Source organism: Anabrus simplex, chromosome X (assembly GCF_040414725.1).
Source record: "Anabrus simplex isolate iqAnaSimp1 chromosome X, ASM4041472v1, whole genome shotgun sequence".
Classification (NCBI taxonomy): Eukaryota; Metazoa; Arthropoda; class Insecta; order Orthoptera; family Tettigoniidae; genus Anabrus; species Anabrus simplex.
In genome coordinates, this window is record NC_090279.1 from 117,735,054 (window position 1) to 117,758,543 (window position 23,490).

The window sequence follows — 23,490 nt, forward strand, 5'->3', positions numbered from 1 at the left end:
ACGGGGCTATCGTATTTGAGCACCTTCAAATACCACCGGACTGAGCCAGGATCGAACCTGCCAAGTTGGGTTTAGAAGGCCAGCGCCTTAACCGTCTGAGCCACTCAGCCCGGCTGATCTTTATAGGTGGTACTGGAGTTATGTTCTTGGCACTTGAGTTCATAGACTCCTCAGTTTCAGAAAGGACCTTTTTTGTTTAGTTTGCACTTGCTGATGTGTCTTTGCAGTGTGTTGTTCACCCTAAAGGCTACTTTAAAACCTTGTTTCCTGAAGATATTTGCTACTTTTTATGTGTTCTTTATAATGTAGTTAAGAACCAGGAATGGTGGTTTCCTAGGGATTTTTCATAAGTTTATTTCATAGTTTATCTACTGCTCCTGGAGGGTGGTTGTTTTCTTCCATGATTTGTTGTATCTCTTCCTTCAAATCTGTTGTGCTCATTGGTATGGAAATAGCTCTGTGTATCATTGTATTCAGTCTTACCATTTTGAGTGTGTATGGGTGGTTCAACTCATCATCAATAGCATGCAACGTCTGAGTGGGTCTTCTGTATTCCTGCTGACTGTGATGTCTAAATCAGTGGCGGTTCATGACATTTTACTCTGGCAGGGCTGTCCCCCACCCAATGGCCCAGTTTTCACTGTCCAACACCACGATAATTGTAGATGAAATATAATAATAATAATAATAATAATCATAATAATAATAATAATCCGATGACACTGGCTAAATACTGTATGAATCTTCTTCCGAGGCAGAACGATCACGTAGCGAAAATCAGACAATATTGCGAAGCAGAAAAACATAGAAACTTAAAGCATCGCAAATCCGGAAGCATTACAATCTACATACCCTTAAAACATCGACAATAAACATATACTTATGTTCACAAAACCACTAAATTCATGACTCTATATACTTTTCAGGTTGAGGTTAAAAAAAAAAACATAGGCTAATATATTACAACACATGTAGTGAAGTGAAGTGAAGTGAAGTGTGAAGCCATCAGAGCGAACACCACTAATAAGAAAATTCAACAACGGTATCCAAAAAACAATTCTAGTAGATTATGAAATGTCAGTCAATTGTTATTATAAATAAGTTCGTACTTTGATGATGATGATAATGATGGGATGAAGATACACATGGAAATAATACAAGAAAGTAGGTAACGATACCTTAGCTGACTTGCTTGTATACAAAATCCATTCTCCTCTCCTTCTGCTCTGAGAAGTGGTTGATGGCAAGTTCGTTGAAGTTCGGAACTGCCAACAGCTGTTTCTCGATGGAGCACATAGCAAGCACGTTAAGTCGGTCTTCCTCCATGGTATTCCTGGTGAACGACTTAATCCTTTTCAGTGTAGAAAAGCACCTTTCATTTTCTGACGTTGTCATCGGAATTGTACAAATAATTTGTAATAACTTAATTGACTCGGGAAGAAGTACTTCAAGGTTGTTATCACAAATGCATGTCAGAAGAGTTAGGGCACCTGAAGCGTTAGCAAAATCACTTCTGCCGTATAAAACTGAGAATTCATGCCTTAGTTCAATTTGGTTAATAGGAAATAATCTAGCAGCAATTTAAAATTCAGTTTGCGGGAACAGTATCCTATACCTTGGAAATAAACTAGGCTGGAAGAGTTTGGCAACAGACAGATGGTCACTGAACAAAAAATGGTCCTCTATCCCGGATAAAATAACATCGCACACCTCTCTTGCTGCAATCTTTCTATTATCTTCAAACGGTGCGCGTTTCTGACTTGAGCCTGCTGGATTTCCATCGGTGGTGTCTGTGCCATTAAGCCAGTGATGGTCGTAATCGAGAGAGTTTTTGACTCGTTGCACCGATAACTTGAAATCAGATATACTTTTTTGAGTTTTTATACTATCAATTTCGCGGTGCTGAAGCTCGTTGAATAGAAAGTCACAGTGAGGCATAACTTTAGAGAATAGCTCTAGCCCGAATAGAAAATCGGGATCCTTCAGTAGATTCCTTAGGCCAACGGCTTTTCTCACTGTCGAATAGTCATTATTGTCATCGGCGATCTTCTTGAGACACTCCAATATTTCATTTCTATACATAAAAACCGTACTTACACATCGTGCCTTGACGTTCCACCTTGTGGCGGCATTTCTTGGGATGCGCCTTTTTACCACTTCGTCCAAAACAGCAGATTGATTCGCAGATTTTGAAAAAAAATATGAAAACCCTTCTAAATTACTAAAAAAGATCCTGACCTGCTTATTCTGAGTAGCACATCGCTCAACAATTAAATTTAATTGATGCGCGTAGCAGTGCACAAAATGAGTGTTTTTGTAAACGACCTTGACCCTTGTTTGAACGCCAGTCTGCCTTCCACTCATTACTGAATGCCGTCGTACGTCTGCGCAATGACTTTGTCCGGAGTTTGGTCCAGCTTAAGTTTTTCCAACTTCTGGAATAATGCAGAGGTAATGCCTTCTGCTGAGTGATTATCAGGCACCACAAAACTTATGAATCTTTCATTTATTTTGCTACCCAGCTCATACCGTACAACAAAAACGAGTTGAGATAAGGTGGAACAATCGGTGGTTTCATCAACTTGAAATGCCACAAAATTTGTTTGAGAGATTTCTTCCGAAATAATTTGATGGCACACGGCATAGATTGAATTCAGAAGCTCGTTCCGTATGGTATTAGATAACCCAACAAATACTCTGTTATTTGCTCTTTCGATATGTTCTTTCAGTGTGCTGTCTAGCTCTGACATTAAATTGACTAAACTTCGAAAAATGCCTGGGTTATCAGACGTGTATGTCTTATCGTGGCCCCTGAGCGCTAGTTCAAACTTCCCACAGAACTTAATAACATCAATTAATTTACTAAGAATGTATCGATTCTTCGAAACCTGTACATTTGATTGTTTAATTTTAAGTCTGTATGCACTGTCTACTTGGCATCGAATATCTACTCTACCAAGCATAGCAAATTCAATTTCAGCGTTTATATGTTTCTCGCTCATTTTATGCTTTTTCACTTTTTCACCTAGGTGTTTTATGTCTGATACCCCGACTGATGTCCATGGAGCGTCAACGACATTCATTGCTAAAGAAGAGTAACAGAAGAACGCATTCCTTATCTCACATCCGCACAGCCAGTCAGCCTGCTTATAAAGTGACGGACTGAATTTCCTAGAATACGTATTTCTATTCTTGTAACTCTTCTGTTCTTGTGCAATATTTAAATTCGGTCGAGGAGGCCCTAATTTCTTTAATTCTATCCTATGCTCAAAACTTAAATTCACGTCACTACTTAAAATACCATTTACAGAATTCATCTTCCTTGTCTTCCTAAATTAAGACTGTAACATTTAGTTTTCAAATGGGCAGGTAAGTACTAAACACACGAATGAAGATATTAAAACGACACTTAAAACTGAAAGTAGAATTTACAATTATTATTTAAACTATTATGGTACCGTAGTTTTATCTACTGAACGCTTGCACAGCAACACTACACTACAATGGCATTTAAACACACACACATTAGCCGGCTAACAGCTACTGCATTCACGGCTACTCCTGTTTCACTGATCACAAACGACAATGACATTCACGGGAACAAATAAACAATGCACGTCAGAATTACTTTCAGCTTCCTCAAATCTCAAAGCAATGTGACCAACGTACAAATAGTGCCGCCACCTTAAGATTAGATTTTAAATGTTTATTTTAGCTTATTTTTAGAACTGAATTGTTTAAATAGTCAGTCTAATGGAATCCATTGTTTTGTAAACAGTTTTGGAATTAACCTCTAACAACAGTTAACGTATGATGTGTGGGAAAAGGCCTAGGTACATTGTAAAGTGGTTGGCAACGTTGCTACGGGCTCTGCCGGACAGACCAAGTATTAAATGCTCTAAGCATTCTTCCTTCCCCTGACAAGCCCATATCGTCTTCCAAGGCTCCTCCCGCACCCCCTCACCCTTGTTAAACTCTAGGAGATTACTGAGGGCTCTCCTGCCAGCACCCGACCGCCTAATGTCTAAAGAGAAAATATTGTGCTGGACTAAAGAGAAAACATCGTGCTTGCTGAACGGATACGACGGTCAGACAGCCTTTGCCATGTCTTTGAAAATAAAAAAGCGAAATGTTTACAGCCAAAACAATAAAGATAACATTGCATAACTGAATAACACACTACCATAAGTTAGACTTTGCTACATTGTTCATCTCTTTATATAATCAGCTACGGAGTGAAATTATGTTACGTGTTTTAGTAAAGGCGGTGGGGCGGCGCCCAAAAGCCCTTCATGCATGAACCGCCACTGGTCTAAATATTTTCTTGTTAGATTCTGGCTCCAATGTGAAGCTGATGGAATTGTGTACACAATTTAGTGTGTTTAATAACTGGTGTGCATTAGTGGTGTCATTATCATATATGAACATGATGTCAACTACATATCTGCTCCAGTGTAAGATTCGTTTGAATGCTGACACGTTCAGAAGATGTTTTCAGAGTTATTCAGAACAATGTTTGTTATTATATCTTATAATGGTGAGCCCATGGCTAACCCTTCTTCTTGCCAATAGATTTAGTCACTGAACGCAAAGCAATTTTGGTGTCATGTTGTTCTAAGATGGCTAATAATTTCTTTGGTGTCTTGCAGTGAAGTGTTTTCTTTATAAAGATTTTCGATAATTTTAATGGATTCATCTATTGGTATGTTCGTTTACATGTTAGTGATGTCAAAGGATGTCTTTAATTAGTTCTAGGCTGGTATTTTTCTGTCTTCTTTAAGTGAGATTTGCTTTTTTAGGATTTGGTTGAGTTATTTGCTTAAATTCTAACTTGCCACACCTTAAAAATTAACTACGATATTGGTCTAAGAGGACATGAGATTTTGTGAATTTTGGGGAGGAGAGTTTGGGATTTTTGATGGCGAGGCATTCTTTTCCTTGTTTTGTGAGAATGAAATCTGTTTTTTTTGATAGCTTAGTTTATTTAGTGTTGAAATTTACTTGTAGGGTCCAGTTATAGCCCTTGAAATCGTTGTTGGTGGTGAAATCTATTGTTTGTACCCAAAAATAGAACATAACAAGAAATATCAAAGGTAGAGGTCTTGAATACCAGTGCCCTCGTATCTCAAATATTATCAGACACCATTCTCTTCTGTAGTGTCTGTAATTTCGAACTCAACCAGCCCATATTTATTCTGAGACCAGTGTGCATAAATTGCAGAATTTTAGCTTCAAGCAACTCCTGGAAAATATCACATCTATAAATTAGTAGTTCACAGTGTTGGGAATAGATTATTACTGTCAAGTCACAGTTATTCATTGAACAACCCTCTTCCAAATTTCAAGGTTTTCAAAGACTTTGAGGTGCCAGAATGATGTGCAGGAATTCACTTCCATGCCAGTATTACTACAGACATATGCTGGGATAATTCAGCTTCTTCAAATACCTCTAGAACGGACCCGAATCACACTCACCAACAGGAAAGTAGCACGTTATCATGTCACACTCTAAGCTATCAGATGAGGAGCCACTGAACTGAAAGTCACACAATAAGAAGATTGCAATGGACTGTGTTCATATTAGCAATAGACAGAGAAAAGAATGATTATGGAAATATCTCGCTTTTTCTCCAAAATCTTTCACTGCTTCTTCGCCTTCATAAGAGTGTTTGCTTTAGACGTGCCCTACTGGCAGTAAACTGCCAAGGCAGAATTTTACTATGTACTCACCCAACATAAGTAAAATTATAAAGAAGTTTAAAAGATGCTAATCTTACCCAGAATTTCTTTTGGAGGAAAACTATGTTCACTACGAGAGCCAAGGACCTACCGGGCATAACCTAACTAAATCCAGCACCAACAATTGTCCTTCAGTTGAGCAGCTACTAGCACAGCAATTGGCTAATGTATGATAGGAAATTATGTCAACCACACAACGATACCATTACCAAACCATACAGATTAAAAATAACCATACACCCTCCACAAATCAATTTTAATAAACAGAGTTAATCAATAAACAACAGACAGTCTTTCAATGTGTACTCAGCACATGAAATGCCCTGATGCCCTGATGTTGAAACACTACCTGTCACAACTTTGTTACGGTACTAGCTGGACCTAACCAAGGTTCCATCACTATCAAGCTCACAGCTTTAATTCAGCTTTTCGCCACTATCAAACGTATGATGCACTGCCGTCTCGGTAGTAAATGCTAGAGGCCAATTGTCCACTCGGCGACCCCCAGAACCCCTTTCTTTGTCCCATAAACAATATTTCTGTCACCAGTTGGACCCATAGATGTACATCAATACTGCTGTTTGTAGTTCCTAAGAGTTGGCTGCCTTGCGTAGCGCTATCACATCTTCCCAGACAAAGGAAAAATACAGAGACATACCATGCCTAGATGCCCATGCAACAAATGGTAACTGCTTGTGTTAGTATTGGGAAACTTACATAGTAAATTATGCCCCCGCCAAACTTATTCAGCTACAAAGGGTTAAATTCTGACCTCTATAAAGTTATTTGGAATGAGACTCACAAGTGACGCATTTGTTGCTCCTTCAAACCAGGCTGGTTCCTCTTTGATCTTTACTTCCGTATCCATTTCACACTGCAACTGAAGTAGTTAGAAGGTACTGGGTTTGTTGATTACTTCCTTACACTAAAACATAGGCCACAAAAATATATTACCTTATTGCTGTCACTGCTACTTAAGTTATTTGTCAACAGACTAAGCAACAAGCTGGTAATTTTATATGAGCCTCAATATTATAATCATACCAAAAAGCCTCAAAATTTTACATGACTATTGATATTGTGATTGTACCTGTAAGACCTCAAGTTTTCTACGACTGATACTATGATCATAGCTAAGGAACCCCAGTTTTACATGACATCTAATACAGTGACCACTTCTACAGGAAATATAATTTAACATATCTGTTGATATCAAGATCATGGTCAAATGACCACTAGTATTACATGACACCTTATATCATATTCATAGCTATATATAACATATACTTTTATATGGAACTGAATACACAGCGAGATGACTTTCCTTTTTTTTAATCTGACATACATTGACTGATCGAAATGCACAAAATTTCTTGAAAATACAGTCACTACCGTTTGCATATCACTCTGATCACCTGGGTCCAAGATCTTGGAATCTTCTCACCATTTTTATCCTTTGCACTTCACTTCAAAACTAACCGAGCAAGTTCATAGTGCCTTGAACTTTGTTCAATCACAATTTTCCTTCTTAGGATCAAATTCTCTCTCAAACCATGCTCCTCTTATCAAGCTGATTCACTATCTCTTTATTTGAGACATTTTCTATCCATCTGATCTTCAACAACTTCTGATAACATGGCATTTCAACGGGTTGAATCAGTTTCCTCCACACCAGTTATTATCTATGTTTCGCTTCTATATGGCGTCATGCTCCATACTCAGTATAAACATAATTTTTAAGTTTTCCAATGTGTTGAACCTAACGAAAATGATGGAGAAAGGATGGAAGTTTAGGCAGGATTTAGTGATGATATTTATCAATATTGAGAAGGCATATGTCGGTGTACCACGGGAAGTGGTCTTGGATGCATTGATAAAAAAGAAGGCAGGGAGAGGAGAAGAACCTAAGAGCCATAAACACAAAGTGAGTAGGTAGTATGAATACTATGATAGGACAAACAAACTGGTTCAAAGTAGCAACAGGGCTTCAAAAAGGATGTGTTTTATCCACCCCAATCTTCATTACATTCATAGATGAAATCCACAAAGTATACAACAAAATATGGTAACCAAGATGGCAAAGGCCTTTGCTGATTACACAGTAATACGGGGAGAAAATGAAATGGAAGCAGAAGAACAAGATACTGTATGGAATCAGGAGAAATAGGAATATGGAATGAATATAAGTGTGGAAAAGTGTACGGTAGTAGTGGTGACGAGAGGTAATAGAGAAGGAAGTGGGAATGGTGGACCATTAAAAGATGTGGAAAAATTCAAGTATACCGGGAGCATAATTGCAGAAGATGGGAAAATATTTTAGAAATTGGAAAGAGAACTGAAGAAGCCAATGGGTATATCAAAATGTGAGATGTATAGTATATAACTGGGACATCCCAAAGGAATACAAGAAAATTTGCATCCAATGTATTACACACCAGTTATGACATATGCAGCAGGCACACGGACAAAAACAAAACATGATGAAAGCAGAATCCAAGAGGCCAAGATGAAATTCCTTACAGGAATAGTAGGGAAGACATGAATACATAAAATCAGAAACATAGAAATCAGGGGGAGAATTGAATTCCCTGAACTGCAAGGCAAGCTGAAATGCTATGGACACATGATGAAAATGGAAGAGGATAGAGTTCCTAAGTGAGTATTTACAGAGGAAGTCATAGGAGAAAGGTATCGGGGAACGCCCAGGAAGAGGTGAATGGATATGGTGAAGGAGAATACAGAGAAGAGAGGAGGAAAAGTAGAAAAAATACTCAAGGAAGGAAGGGAGTGGTGGAGAGAGAAAAAACTGAGGAGATTCTTGATTCACATTTCAACCTAGAGGACTGGAAATGGAAAAGAATCTGTTGAACTGAAGACAAAAAATGTATACAATACTGCTGTCAGCTCATTTCATCGAACAATGCTACCAACCTTTACTTAAGTGTCGTTTCTTTACTTTTCTGTCCATGTCATGTCTAATGACACAACCGAGTGGTATTTACCAGAGTGCCCATAGAAGGGAGTTCCATGTAAAACACTTGGTTTAAATGTTTAGCAGGTTTTTTTTTTTGTTCCCCAGGTGGTACAAAACTTGTCTGTGTTCAATACCTCAAGTAGTGAGTGCCTCACGGACTTCATTTCAGCCAATAGCAGTTTTCGTTACTCACTTCGTCATATTTTACTCTAAATGTAAACATACTGCACTAACAATTAATACTACAATTTCTCCTACAGGTAATAAAAGCTTTGTTCCTGTGGCTAATTGAGTCAATTCTTATGCATTGCCAGGGAACAGATTTCTATGTAAACACATATCTATTCAGGAAACTATGATCAATTGTATTTTGTATATTTCAACGTAGGGGACAATCCTAAAGTGTGCCGTGCTTGCATGCTCTGGCCATCATAGTTTATTCTATTAATATATTATTGGTTTTACTTTCAAATAACTACCTTTTACAGTTTCCACAGCTAGAATTTATTCCTGAGGATTTTCCTTCCATTCCTGTTAGTAGTTTAATGTTACACCAACAAGTCCATGGGAAAGGAATAAGATTACGTATGCAGCGGCATTTATTAAGGTTAATTAATGATAAAATGGGGAAAGCAGGGAAACAATTATCAGGGCTACCGATCCTGGGATTCGAATCCATGCAAACTCACCACCACTTGCCCCTAAAGATCTTTTACACATCAATAAACCAGGAAATATCTTACGAATGAGAGGCAGCCTATTGCTACCTAAATCATCATGAGTAAATATCGGATATAGGTAGCTGTTGTGGGGTTATGATGAGATTTAGAAGAATCTAAATAACGACGCTGATATAACAAGATACAGATATCTTAAACGGAAACCTCTCAAGATTTCGAACCCTACTACCATATGTCAAAGCCTACAGTGTAAAGAACAACTCAACATTCACAGAGTCACTATTAAATTGCACACAGAGGTAAATAACACAGCAAAACAATAATTAAAATTATACACTACATATTGTAATTTATTTTTGAAACTACCATCTGCATTTCTTCACCAGCGCAGCTCTTCAGAAAAAATCCTCATTCCACTAAATTTATATATACGATATATTGCTACTACACACGACTTGCCGGCACTTGCAAAAAGAAAGCTAGTTATATATATTATGCTTCATTACAAAATAAAAATAAAATAAAATTAAAAACGTTAAATATTAAAAATATGTAGAATGCTGAAACTGAGAAGGATTAGTATTAATTTCTTACCGTTCTCAACTGAGATCTATATATTTCGCAAAAGTAATTTATTGAACTTGAACTTATCGACAATGTGTTAGAGGTTCTGGACACCGTGTAAAATTATATAAATGGCGATTCCTCAATGAAAAAAAAAAAAAAAAAATTCGTAATACAAATAAGGGAATAAGCTATACTACTGGCTAATACGCGCCTTATACAACAACATACGAGGCACTTCGAAACAAAACCATATATGTTAATGTAGTTTAATCACTTAAAACAAACTCTTGAAGAACAAATTTGATTTGTAACAGTCAGTAGAACAGGGTGAATTTAGGGAGGGATGTATTACCAATGACAACTACAGAGTAGACGACAATTATTAAAAAAAAACAGTACTTGGTGCAATGTCCCGCTATGTCTGGCTCAAAGGGGATGTATAAGAGAGATGGAACCTCTCCGGGTATGAGAAGAAGGGAATACACTAATTCGACATCTTTTGCTTCACGGGAGAAAAAAGAATACGACAGCACGTCTATTAGTCGTAACGTACGGTATGTGGACAGCCATGGAAGGAGGGATCAACTGACTGAACTATACGTTCCAATTCTTCGTTTACTAACGGAAATAAAATCGTGCATGCAATATCATTATAGATATGCCTTTCAGCGTACAGTCTGCAAGACTCTGTGAATTTACTATAAGTCGCCACTATCCTCTATTTGCAAGTAGTGCCGTGGCCTCATTTATTTCTATACCTCGTATCCAGAAAACATTAGAAACTGAGTCAAAACATCGTCGTCTTGGTCTTCCTCTACTCCTCTTACCCTCAATAATAGAGACTATTATTCTCGTAGGTAACCTATCCGCCTCTATTCGTCTCACATGACCCCACCACCGAAGCCAGTTTATGCGTACCAGCTTCATCCATCGAGTTCATTCCTAAATTAGCCTTTATCTCCTCAATCTGAGTACCCTCCTGCCATTGCTCCCACCTGTTTGTAAAAGTAATAATTCTCCCTAATTTCATGTCTATTACTTCTAACTCATAAATAAGATATCCCGAGTCCTCCCAGCTTATGCTCTCGAAAAGCAAAGTTGGTCTGAAAACAGACCGATGTAAAGATAGTTTCGTCCGGGAGCTGACCAAGGACCAAGGGGGAAGTTTTCATTCCCCTTCCCGAAGGGAAGGGGCGGGCCACCTAGAAGGTTACGCCTTCTCTCTGGCCAGGAGATTTGGCGGGGTTCAGGGATTTGGAGTTGTTTATAGTTAAAAGAAAGGAGCTTTGGGTTTGGTGAAGTGGGGGTGTTTGGCCTCTTGACTAAGGGTGCAGTACCTGCTCTTTTGCTTTTTATTGAGTTTTGCTAGAGATACATTGGGTTACAATACATGTTAGGTTTACAATACATATGAGATTAATTTTACAAATACATATAGACATTACAATACTGTTTTACATATAGTGATGGTATAGTTGCGGGTTGGACGGGGTGCTGAGGTAGAGTTGGGATGTTAGGAAGTAGAGGGTTGTTGTGATGTTTGTGATGGAAGTGGCTAGTAGTCGGAGAAGGTCTAGTATTGGGAGGGATGGTATAAGGTAATTGGTTTGAGGAATAGGTGGATGGATGACTGGTGGAGGTGTTGGGGGTGGAGGTGGGCGTGGGCGGCGGTGGGAGTTGTTGGAAGGTATGCGTGTGGTTGGGGGTGGGGAGCGGGATTGCTCTACTCGGTGGTACTGAGAGTGGATTCGGACGCCGGTGGTGATGAGGTGGTGTACATCTTCTTCAGATGGGAGTTGAATGCGGACCATGAATGTTGGGCCGTTCCTGTTGTATATTCTGTATGCTCTGAGGGCTGGGATGGCTGCTGATTTAAGTTTCTCGAGGATGTCACTTGTGGTTATGGTTGGGTCAATACCCCGTAAGACACAACTCGGTGCTGGTGGCTGCTGAGGTGCTGGTGATGTGGCAGTTGCTTCTTCTTGCGTGGCTGGCGGAGTTGTGCGGGTTGCTTCTACTCGGATGGCAGTTGCTTCTTCTTGATTGGCTAGCTGAGCTGTGGTGGTTGCGTTTTCTCTGTTGGCTGGGGGTTGCTGGGTACTAGGTTGTGAGGGGCTAAGGGGGGTGATGGGTATTGACATTATGGGAGATGGGTGCGTTGTAGTGGTGGTGGTGATAGAGGTGTAGGTAGGAGTGATGGCCGAGGTAGTGATGGTAGTAGTGGCAGTAGTTATTGATATGGACGATATGGCGGAGGGAGGTGGTGGGGGTTCCTGGATTGTGGGTTGATTTTCAATAACAGTGGGGAGAGTGTTGGGGTTTTCATCCATTTGCTGCAGAATGTAGTCTGGGGTTGGCACCACTGTATATATCCTGTTGTTGATTTTTGCTCCGTCGACTTCCACGACTGCTACATCGACGTCGTTTCGAAGGTAGACCAAGACTTGCGTGGAAGGTTGAGAAGTTGCGCGGTCCAGGAGTCTGCGGACATCGTAGACTCGGAGGCCGGCTTTTCGTAGCTGGGTCCGGATGACATGTTCTGAAAGACTGGTGTCTACACCTGTGATGAGGCAGGGATAATACATGTTCTTATGGGGAGGCGACAACCAACTAGGAGTCTGCCTATTTATCCTTGTGTGGGCCGACTGAGTTGCGATTTAAAGTTGAGAGCACCACAGCCGAAAAAATACAGGTGTATAAGTTGATCTCGAGTATGGAGAGGAGATGCCGGGAGCTGACTTCTTTCATACAGAACACTACTGTCCGCAACTGCGAGCTCACTGCATTAGCTTTACTACACCTTGATTCAAACTCACTTTCTATATTACCATCTCAGTAGTATAATAAGCGGGTTCGGCCGCCTCCTCCTCCTCCCACGGCGCGGGAAATTTGAATTCTGGCGGGAAATTTGAATTTTTGGCGGGAGATTTGAATTTTGGCGCGAGATTTGAATTTGTAAACAAAGCCACGTGCTTTTTGACAGCTGTCATCGACAACAACGCATCGCTAACCTCACTGCTGCCATCTTGACGGGCCTAAACCTCAGTAGTGCCAACTTAACCTAACTAGCGCGAGATAAAAAAAGCCACGTGTTTTTTGACAGCCACGTGCTTTTTGACAGACAACAACGCATCGCTAACATCAGTACTGCCATCTTGACGGGCCTAAACCTCAGTAGTACCAACTTAACCTAACTAGCGCGTGGTAAACAAAGCCACGTACTTTTTTGACAGCTGTCATACGCCATCTTTAAACTACAGAGCACTGTGCTGCCCTCTTTATCGTAGTAGATGTAAAATTTGTCACCTGTCATCGGCAGTGCTGCCATCTTGGCGGGCCTAAACCTTAGTGCTACCAACTTAACCTAACTAGCGCGTGGTAAACAAAGCCACGTATTTTTTTGACAGCTGTCATCCGCCATCTTTAAACTACAGAGCACTGTGCTGCCCTCTTTATCGTAGTAGATGTTAAATTCTTCACCTGTCATCGGCAGTGCTGCCATTTTGGCGGGCCTAAACCTTAGTGCTACCAACTTAACCTCACTAGCGTGAGATAAACAAATCCACGTGCAGCTGTCATCCGCCATCTTTAATCTATAGAGCACAGTGCTGCCCTCTTTAGCTACTTACCTTTGAAATGTGGTGGCGGATAATTTGAAAAATGCTTTTTTTTTTGACAGCAGCCATCTTTGAGCACCGTGCTGCCCTCTTTAGCTAGATACCTTTGAAATGTGGTGGCAGGCAATGCCACATGACAGCAGCCATCTTTAATCAAGAGAGCACCGTGCTGCCCTCTATGTGGTGGCGGCAAATTGAAAAATTCCACGTGCTCTTGTTTGGAAACAAACTCACGTGCTTTTTTGACAGCCGTCATCCGCCATCTTTAATCAACAGAGCACAGTGCTGCACTCTTTAGCTAGATATCTTTGAAATGTGGTGGCGGCAATTTGAAAAATTCTATGTGCTCTTGTTTGGAAACAAAGCCACGTGCTTCTTTTGACAGCTGTCATCCGCCATCTTTAATCAACAGAGCACCGCGCTGCTATCATGCGGGCACTTTCGTCAGCTGTCATCCGCCATCTTTAATCCACAGAAGACCGTGCTGCCCTCTTTAAGGCTACTACCTTAAGCATGTAGTAGCAGGCAATTTGAAAAGTTCTGCTAGCTAACATCCACCATCTTTAATCAAGAGAGCACCGTGCTGCCATCTTTAGCTAGATACCTTTGAAATGTGGTGGCGGCAAATTGAAAAATTCCACGTGCTCTTGTTTGGAAACAAACACACGTACTTTTTTGACAGCTACCACCCGCCATCTTTAATCAACAGAGCATAGTGCTGCACTCTTTAGTTTGAAATGTGGTGGCGGCAAATTCCACGTGCTCTTGTTTGGTAAACATAGCCACGTGCTTTTTTGACAGCTGTCATCCGCCATCTTTAATCCAGAGAGCACCGTGCTGCCCTCTTTATCATAGTAGATGTAAATTCGTCACCTGTCATACGCAGTGCTGCCATCTTTAGCTAGATACCTTTGAAATGTGGTGGTGGATAATTTAAAAAGAAAAATTCTACAGCAGTCCTCTCTCGACGCTAATTGCATAAGATGGCGGCTATACATGACTCCTTAAGGGTGCTTACGCAAGATGGCTGCTATACACAGGTTCTTATGAGACGCCCTTGGGATGCTTGCGCAAGATGGCGGTTATACAAGGCTCCTTATGAGACGCCCTAGTGATGCTTGCGCAAGATGGCGGTTGCTCTTATGAGGCGGCTTAAGGGTCCTTGCACAAGATGGCTAGAGACGCCCTAAGGATGCTGGCGCAAGTGGCGGACACAAGATGGCGGCTATACACGTCTCCTTATGAGACGCCTTAAGGGCGCTTGCGCAAGATGGCTGCTGCTCTTAGCTTAGAGGCTAACGGGTCGTGCTAGTTCGATTCATTAAATTTGGGGCTTAAATGCAAAATGTTAAATATCTCGAAAGCGATGCATCGTAGAGCAAAATGGACAAAAAAAATTCTGCCCAGTACCTCGGTTCGCAGTACGAGGAACAAGAAAAACATAGTCTAATGATGAGATCGACGGTTCGATTCCTACTTAGGCCCTTTGGCATTGGCAGCTGTCTATTTCTACAAGATGGCGGCTATACATAGCTTCTTATGAGACAGCTTAAGAGCGCTTGCACAGGATGGCTGCTGATCTTATGAGACGCCCTAGGGGTGCTTGCGGGAGGTAGCAGCGACAAGACGATGACTATACACAGCTGCTTATGATACGGTCTATAGGTGCTTACACAAGATGGTGGCTGCTCTGATGAAGAAAGCTAGCTTTGCATCGTGCAGGTATCTTTACAGCACTAAACCTCATACCTTTGAAATGTGGTGGCGGGCAATTTGAAAAATTCGACGTGCTTTTTCTTCACAGCAGCTATCTTTAAACAATAGCGGCTATACATAAGCTGTTAAGGTCTCCTCTTATGTCAAGGCATAGCTCTATCGAACAAGTTTAAACCTGCATCGGGATAGCTAGAGTAAGCACGTGCTGCAGTGATGACGTCATTATGCACGTTTAGACTTGCAAATCACTAAAGAAACATAACAAGACTAGAATCGAACACCGCACTCTATGCCGTTAACTTTATCATGAGATCGGAACATTGACTGAAGTGTTTAGAACACTAAATAAGTAGAACCGAACACTGTACTCGATACAACATGTGTTTAGAACATGTCAGGGGATACCTTTGTTCTAAGAAGATTAATTACCGCACATTCCTTGTAGGGCTAATAGGCTAAAGGGCTAATGGGCTAAAGGGCTAAAGGGCTAAAGGGCTAGGGCGCCTCTCCTCTCTTTATCCGGGCTTGAGACCGGCTCTACAACTAGAGGCGGAGTTAACACCCTAAGGAAGGGAGAATGTTGGGAAATAATCTATACGAATATAGCTACTCGATCGACTATATACTACAGATGGATGACTTAAGTGAGTGTAAGCGCTTACTTAATAATACCTACACGACGTAATTCATACTCTATTTCAAAAATATCTTCTTTGTACTGTGTGTAACCAGCATCGTGATAGGCTCTTAGCAGTTGTAAACGTTTTACGAGTACGTTGGGGTCTTTACAGTAGCTTATATCTACATAGGGTAACAGAGGCTTGTTGTGAACTTTGAGTCTATATGCAGACAGTTGATGTGCAGGGACTTGTTTTGATGTAATACGTGCTTCAGCAGTAGCGTTTCTAGGTACAAACATAACTTGTTTCGATAGCGATGAAGCGTTGAAATTTCCTTGTTCTTTATCTTGCATCTCTTCTTGAGATGTTTGCACTTCGACAGAACGTGTAGTAGGCTTAGGAAATGAAGTAAAATCATCAAGCTGTAATAGCAATAAATTTTCTTCTTCTTCTACTTTCCCTTTACTACTGTTTTGATCAACAACATTATCCTAATTATCATAATCATGATCTTGCCTCTCTTTATCTTGAAGTTTGTGCTCAGTAACAGAACTTGCAGCAGGCCTAGACAACAAGGGAGAATTAAAAATCTCTCGCAGAGGTGTACTTTTTAAACATAAATCAGTGTTCGCTGGAATATGGTTGAGCTCTTTGTATTTTGTTCCCGATGAAGCTACATTACACGCGGCTTCATGACGTTGAGCGTTGTATGCGTTCTTGAACTCTCTTCTACAATGTTTGCATTGAAAAATCGTCCTACATGATATCTCATGACGTCTCCTGTGATAGCTTCGGGAAAATGCTTTTCCACACTCTTCGCAAATATACCTAGAAATAGGTTTTTCCATGACGGACTTTTATCTTCTGCTAACAGATTCTTCTTTAAATCTACTCGACATTTGTTACTCTCTACTTCGATGATGCGAACAGCTTAGCGATTAACAGTAAACTAACACAAAAGCGTATAACCAAGGTAGCAACAGTAAGGTTTAAGCCCATCAAGATGGCAAGAGTGAGGTTAGCGACGTTCTGCTGTTGGGTTTTAAATTCCGCGCTATAACATGCATAAGGTGGCAGCCTTGAGGTTTACTGCCGTAAAGATGGCAGCAGTGAGGTTAGCGACGGTCTATTGTCCTTCAAAGTGAGGTTAGGGTTCGTCAAGAAGATAGCTGTCAAAAAAGCACGTGGCTATGTTTACCAAACAAGAGCACGTGGTCGTGACGTGACGGTCACGTAGTATGCTGCTTCAGCATGCAATGTTCAATGTCTGCACCTACGTAGTAAACACTCTGCTATGTTCACAAAATTTTTACTCACAACTATTTTTTATGCTTTAAGTTCGTGCACATAGGTTATGTTAAGATAGCAGCACACGTACAAGCGATGGTCACGTGCTCTAGTAGAAGATGCATGCATTATCAAAAGGTGATATGTACACGCTTTTAAACCTTGCTATCATTACTGCTGCCATGTTCGCAAGATTTTCAAAGATCGCTATTCTTTTTGCTTTAAGTTCGTTCGCATAGGTCATGCTAAAGTAGCAGAGCAAACACATGCGAACGTTGTACATTCTAGCGGGATGTGTTTAGTACGATAGTTGATGCATGCAAAATCGATAGGTGTTGTGTACACACTTTGAAACTTAACTATTCTTCGTGCTTTAAATCCCTGCACATAGGTTATGCTAAGATAGCAGCACACTCTTGCGGGAGAGGTTTTGTACTCTAGTTGATGCATGTATAATCGATAGGCAATGCGTACACGCTTTTAAAACATTGCTATTCTTACTGCTGCTGCTGCTATGTTCACAAGATTTTTATACATCAGTATTTTTTATGCTATAAGTTCATGCGTATAAGTTATACTAAGTTAGCAGCATACTTACAAGGTTGTTGCACGCTCTAGTGGAAAAAGTTTAGTAAGAAGGACGATGCATGCAAAATCGATAGGTGAAGTGTACACGCTTTGAACTTGGGTATTCTTTGTGCTTTAACTTCGTGCACATAGGTTATGTAAAGATTGCAGCACACACAAGCGATGATCGCACGCTGTTGTGGCAGAAGTTTAGTACAAGAGTTAATGCGTGCAAACTTGACTGGTGTAGTGTACACGCTATTCTTTGTGCTTTAAGTTCACGCAAATAGGTAGCAGCACACAATTGCGAACGTTGTACACTCTAGCGGTAGAAGTTTAGTACGATAGTCGATGCATGCAAAATCGATAGGTGATGTGTACACGCTTTGGAGCATAGCTATTCTTTGTGCTTTAACTTTATACACATACGTTAGCAATACACATATGCGATCGTTGTACACTCTGGCGGTAAAAAATAGTCGATGCATGCAAAATCAATAGGTGATGTGTACACGCTGTTAAACATCGTTATTTTTTGTGCTTTAAGTTCGTGCGTATAGGCTATGCTAAGATAGGAGTACAATCTGGCGGAAGAAGTTCAGGGAGATCTGTACACGCTTTGAAACATGGTTATTCTTTGTACTTTAAGTTCATGCACATAGGTTATGCTAATATAGTTTCACAATCTAGAGGAAGAAGTTTAGTACGAGAGTCGATGCTTGCAAAATCGATAAGTAATATGTACACGCTTTGAAACATGGCTATTCTTTGTACTTTAAGTTCATGGGTATAGGTTATGCTAAGATAGCAGCGCAATCTACCTGAAGAAGTTCAGTACGAGATTCGATACATGGAAAATCGATAGCTGATGCGTACACGCTTTGAAACATGACTATTCATTGTACTTTAAGGTCATGCGTATAGGTTATGCTGAAATAGCAGCACGAACTAGCGGAAGAAGTTTAGTACGAGCGTCGATGCATGTAAAATCGATAGGTGATGTCTACACGCTTTAAAACATGGCTATTCATACTGCTGCTCTGTTCCTAAGATTTTTAAACATAGCTAATCCTAATGCTGCTCTTAACGACGTAGAGCTAAGGATTGATTACGTGACCGTGACGTCATGACCACGTGCTCTTGTTTGGTAAACATAGCCACGTGCTTTTTTGACAGCTGTCTTCTTGACGAACCCTAACCTCACTTTGAAGGACAATAGACCGTCGCTAACCTCACTGCTGCCATCTTTACGGCAGTAAACCTCAAGGCTGCCACCTTATGCATGTTATAGCGCGGAATTTAAAATCCAACAGCAGAACGTCGCTAACCTCACTCTTGCCATCTTAATGGGCTTAAACCTTACTGTTGCTACCTTGGTTATACGCTTTTGTGTTAGTTTACTGTTAATCGCTAAGCTGTTCGCATCATCGAAGTAGAGAGTAACAAATGTCGAGTAGATTTAAAGAAGAATCTGTTAGCAGAAGATAAAAGTCCGTCATGGAAAAACCTATTTCTAGGTATATTTGCGAAGAGTGTGGAAAAGCATTTTCCCGAAGCTATCACAGGAGACGTCATGAGATATCATGTAGGACGATTTTTCAATGCAAACATTGTAGAAGAGAGTTCAAGAACGCATACAACGCTCAACGTCATGAAGCCGCGTGTAATGTAGCTTCATCGGGAACAAAATACAAAGAGCTCAACCATATTCCAGCGAACACTGATTTATGTTTAAAAAGTACACCTCTGCGAGAGATTTTTAATTCTCCCTTGTTGTCTAGGCCTGCTGCAAGTTCTGTTACTGAGCACAAACTTCAAGATAAAGAGAGGCAAGATCAAGATTATGATAATAAGGATAATGATGTTGATCAAAACAGTAGTAAAGGGAAAGTAGAAGAAGAAGAAAATTCATTGCTATTACAGCTTGATGATTTTACTTCATTTCCTAAGCCTACTACACGTTCTGTCGAAGTGCAAACATCTCAAGAACAGATGCAAGGTAAAGAAGAAGGAAATTTCAACGCTTCATCGCTATCGAAACAAGTTATGTTTGTACCTAGAAACGCTACTGCTGAAACACGTATTACATTAAAACAAGTCCCTGCACATCAACTGTCTGCATATAGACTCAAAGTTCACAACAAGCCTCTGTTACCCTATGTAGATATAAGCTACTGTAAAGACCCCAACGTACTCGTAAAACGTTTACAACTGCTAAGAGCCTATCACGATGCTGGTTACACACAGTACAAAGAAGATATTTTTGAAATAGAGTATGAATTACGTCGTGTAGGTATTATTAAGTAAGCGCTTACACTCACTTAAGTCATCCATCTGTAGTATATAGTCGATCGAGTAGCTATATTCGTATAGATTATTTCCCAACATTCTCCCTTCCTTAGGGTGTTAACTCCGCCTCTAGTTGTAGAGCCGGTCTCAAGCCCGGATAAAGAGAGGAGAGGCGCCCTAGCCCTTTAGCCCATTAGCCCTTTAGCCCTTTAGGCCATTAGCCCTTTAGCCTATTAGCCCTACAAGGAATGTGCGGTAATCTAATCTTCTTAGAACAAAGGTATCCCCTGACATGTTCTAAACACATGTTGTATTGAGTACAGTGTTCGGTTCTACTTATTTAGTGTTCTAAACACTTCAATCAATGTTCCGATCACATGATAAAGTTAACGGCATAGAGTGCGGTGTTCGATTCTAGTCTTGTTATGTTTCTTTAGTGATTTGCAAGTCTAAACATGCATAATGACGTCATCAATGCAGCACGTGCTTTCTTCTAGCTATCCCGATGCAGGTTTAAACTTGTTCGATAGAGCTGTGCCTTGACATAAGAGGAGACCTTAACAGCTTATGTATAGCCGCTATTGTTTAAAGATAGCTGCTGTGAAGAAAAAGCACGTCGAATTTTTCAAATTGCCCGCCACCACATTTCAAAGGTATGAGGTTTAGTGCTGTAAAGATACCTGAACGATGCAAAGCTAGCTTTCTTCATCAGAGCAGCCACCATCTTGTGTAAGCACCTATAGACCGTATCATAAGCAGCTGTGTATAGTCATCGTCTTGTCGCTGCTACCTCCCGCAAGCACCCTAGGGCGTCTCATAAGAGCAGCAGCCATCTTGTGCAAGCGCTCTTAAGCTGTCTCATAAGAAGCTATGTATAGCCGCCATCTTGTAGAAATAGATAGCTGCCAATGCCAAAGGGCCTAAGTAGGAATCGAACCGTCGATCTCATCATTAGACTATGTTTTTCTTGTTCTTGATACTGCAAACCTAGGTATCAGGTAGAAAAATTTTGTCCGTTTTCGAGATATTTAACATTTTGCATTTAAGCCCCAAATTTAATGAATCGAACCTGCACGGCACGTTATACTCTCTACCATAGCTAAACCTGATCATGTTACGAAGATTTGCTTCAATACAAGCTAAAACAGAGCGAATGCTAAAGGGCCTAAGTAGGAACCGAACCATTGATCTCATCATTAGACTATGTTTTTCTTGTTCCTCGTACTGCGAACCGAGGTACTGGGCAGAATTTTTTTTGTCCATTTTGCTCTACGATGCATCGCTTTCGAGATATTTAACATTTTGCATTTAAGCCCCAAATTTAATGAATCGAACTAGCACGACGCGTTAGCCTCTAAGCTAAGAGCAGCAGCCATCTTGCGCAAGCACCCTTAAGGCGTCTAATAAGGAGACGTGTATAGCCGCCATCTTGTGTCCGCCACTTGCGCAAGCATCCTTAGGGTGTCTCTAGCCATCTTGTGCAAGGACCCTTAAGCCGCCTCATAAGAGCAACCGCCATCTTGCGCAAGCATCACTAGGGCGTCTCATAAGGAGCCTTGTATAACCGCCATCTTGCGCAAGCATCCCAAGGGCGTCTCATAAGAACCTGTGTATAGCAGCCATCTTGCGTAAGCACCCTTAAGGAGTCATGTATAGCCGCCATCTCATGCAATTAGCGTCGAGAGAGGACTGCTGTAGAATTTTTCTTTTTAAATTATCCACTACCACATTTCAAAGGTATCTAGCTAAAGATGGCAGCACTGCGTATGACAGGTGACGAATTTACATCTACTACGATAAAGAGGACAGCACGGTGCTCTCTGGATTAAAGATGGCGGATGACAGCTGTCAAAAAAGCACGTGGCTATGTTTACCAAACAAGAGCACGTGGAATTTGCCGCCACCACATTTCAAACTAAAGAGGGCAGCACTATGCTCTGTTGAATAAAGATGGCGGGTGGTAGCTGTCAAAAAAGTACGTGTGTTTGTTTCCAAACAAGAGCACGTGGAATTTTTCAATTTGCCGCCACCACATTTCAAAGGTATCTAGCTAAAGATGGCAGCACGGTGCTCTCTTGATTAAAGATGGTGGATGATAGCTAGCAGAACTTTTCAAATTGCCAGCTACTACATGCTTAAGGTAATAGCCGTAAAGAGGGCAGCACGGTGTTCTGTGGATTAAAGATGGCGGATGACAGCTGACGAAATTGCCCGCATGATAGCAGCACGGTGCTCTGTTGATTAAAGATGGCGGATGACAGCTGTCAAAAAAGCACGTGGCTTTGTTTCCAAACAAGAGCACATAGAATTTTTCAAATTGCCGCCACCACATTTCAAAGGTATCTAGCTAAAGAGTGCAGCACTGTGCTCTGTTGATTAAAGATGGCGGATGACGGCTGTCAAAAAAGCACGTGAGTTTGTTTCCAAACAAGAGCACGTGGAATTTTTCAATTTGCCGCCACCACATAGAGGGAAGCACGGTGCTCTCTTGATTAAAGATGGCTGCTGTCATGTGGAATTGCCTGCCACCACATTTCAAAGGTATCTAGCTAAAGAGGGCAGCACGGTGCTCAAAGATGGCTGCTGTCAAAAAAAAGCATTTTTCAAATTATCCGCCACCACATTTCAAAGGTAAGTAGCTAAAGAGGGCAGCACTGTGCTCTATAGATTAAAGATGGCGGATGACAGCTGCACGTGGATTTGTTTATCTCACGCTAGTGAGGTTAAGTTGGTAGCACTAAGGTTTAGGCCCGCCAAAATGGCAGCACTGCCGATGTCAGGTGAAGAATTTAACATCTACTACGATAAAGAGGGCAGCACAGTGCTCTGTAGTTTAAAGATGGCGGATGACGGCTGTCAAAAAAGCACGTGGCTTTCTTTACCACGCGCTAGTTAGGTTAAGTTGGTAGCACTAAGGTTTAGGCCCGCCAAGATGGCAGCACTGCCGATGACAGGTGACGAATTTTACATCTACTACGATAAAGAGGGCAGCACAGTGCTCTGTAGTTTAAAGATGGCGGATGACAGCTGTCAAAAAAGCACGTGGCTGTCAAAAAAGCACGTGGCTTTGTTTACCACGCGCTAGTTAGGTTAAGTTGGTACTACTGAGGTTTAGGCCCGTCAAGATGGCAGTACTGAGGTTAGCGATGCGTTGTTGTCTGTCAAAAAGCACGTGGCTGTCAAAAAACACGTGGCTTTGTTTATCTCGCGCTAGTTAGGTTAAGTTGGCACTACTGAGGTTTAGGCCCGTCAAGATGGCAGCAGTGAGGTTAGCGATGCATTGTTGTCGATGACAGCTGTCAAAAAGCACGTGGCTTTGTTGACAAATTCAAATCTCGCGCCAAAATTCAAATCTCCCGCCAAAAATTCAAATTTCCCGCCAGAATACAAATTTCCCGCCCCGCGGGAGGAGGAGGAGGCGGCCGAACCCGCTT

The 23,490-nt window shown here is 41.0% G+C and overlaps 1 protein-coding gene across 1 annotated transcript in view; it reads right to left on the reverse strand.

Annotated features, from left to right (window-relative positions):
* Nucleotides 1-23,490, reverse strand: part of LOC137503076 (uncharacterized) — a 238,538-nt gene that overhangs the window by 165,230 nt on the left and 49,818 nt on the right. Inside the window, exon 2 of the mRNA XM_068230516.1 lies at nt 6,542-6,664. The gene's annotated coding sequence lies outside the window, so the exon portion shown is untranslated. The remainder of the gene's footprint in view (nt 1-6,541; nt 6,665-23,490) is intronic.